The following is a 1359-nucleotide window of genomic DNA, read 5'->3' as shown; positions in this document are numbered from 1 at the left end:
GTCCGCTAACAGTACATTAAGTTTTAAGCCACTACCCACTGTAGTGTAAGACCTGGCTCTGTTCCAGGAGAACCCTACATGGACACACACACACACACACACACACACACCTGGCTCTCACCTGAGAACAGGCAGAGCGAGAAGGAGAGGGCTCACGCCCCAACACAAACAGGATGAAAGCTGCAGACACCTGGGAGGAATCCTCTCGTCGGGAGAGGTTGGACCTCAGTGAGCACTGATGGTCAAAGTGTCACTCTCAGTGACAAATACTTAGAATATCTAAAACCTAAAACAGATGTGGGACTCAATTTCTTATTTAAGGAATGATAAATATAGGATTTGTTCTACTGTCTGTAAAAAGAAGACATTAGCACTGGTGTCCGCTAACACATCCAGATCGCTAGACGCAGACACACGTCACACAGGCACGTGAGTGAAATGGTGAGTAGTATTCATGCACCGCTGGGTCCACAGAAAAAACAACTATAACCATAACGAAAGGTCGGGACGGGGCCCCGCGCGGAAGGCCTGTGGAGAGTCTCGAGAACAGGACATGACAGAAACACAAAAGGTCTCTTATGCCGACTCTGTCTGCTGTCGCTCACGAGCGGAACCCCCTGTGACACTTGTTTGAAGCACTGCGATGATTAATCGCGCGCTACTTGAGCCTGCCAGTCGCCTGGCCGCGTGGATAATAACACGAGCTGGGGCAAAGGCATCACCGGCGCCGGGGCACGCGACATGACGACTCGGTTTCTCGGACATGTTTTCGTTTTAAAGCTTCGATACACAAAATGATCGCGTTCGGCAGGGGAAAAATACACGATAAAGTATTTTTTCAGGCGTTAAATACTGCAACACATTTTGATGTGTTTCGCTATTTGGGGGCTTTTGTGTAAGTGTCAATGTGAAAGTGATTACAGGGGTAGGAGCTCTCACGCATGACTGTCAAATAGATGAGTAGAGTGATGAATTGAGGGGCATAACTAGCAGTGTCAGAGCGGCTCTGCGGGTGTTAGAGGAGACGGATGCTTGAAATGCCTTCAGTGCCTCATTTTAAAAATAAATATGTTAAATAAGAATGTGTCAATCTGGAAAGCCCACTTACAAAGTCATTTTCTAAAGACTTCTCGGTAGATGTACACTGTCTTGGATAAGGGGTTTTCTACTCCAGACAGTTCTGAACCGGCACGGCTATAAAGTAGAATAACTCCGATCTTGATAAGATTGATGCACGCGCGCACACACACACGCACACACTCACACACGCACACGCACGCACACACACGCACTCACACGCACACACTCACACACGCACACACACTCACACACAACCTGCGCTTCCCTCCTCTTGTCCAA

This window comes from Electrophorus electricus, chromosome 25 (genome assembly GCF_041902795.1).
Source record: "Electrophorus electricus isolate QZ-2024a chromosome 25, ASM4190279v1, whole genome shotgun sequence".
NCBI classification, from domain to species: Eukaryota; Metazoa; Chordata; class Actinopteri; order Gymnotiformes; family Gymnotidae; genus Electrophorus; species Electrophorus electricus.
Note: the sequence above shows the minus strand (reverse complement) of the source record.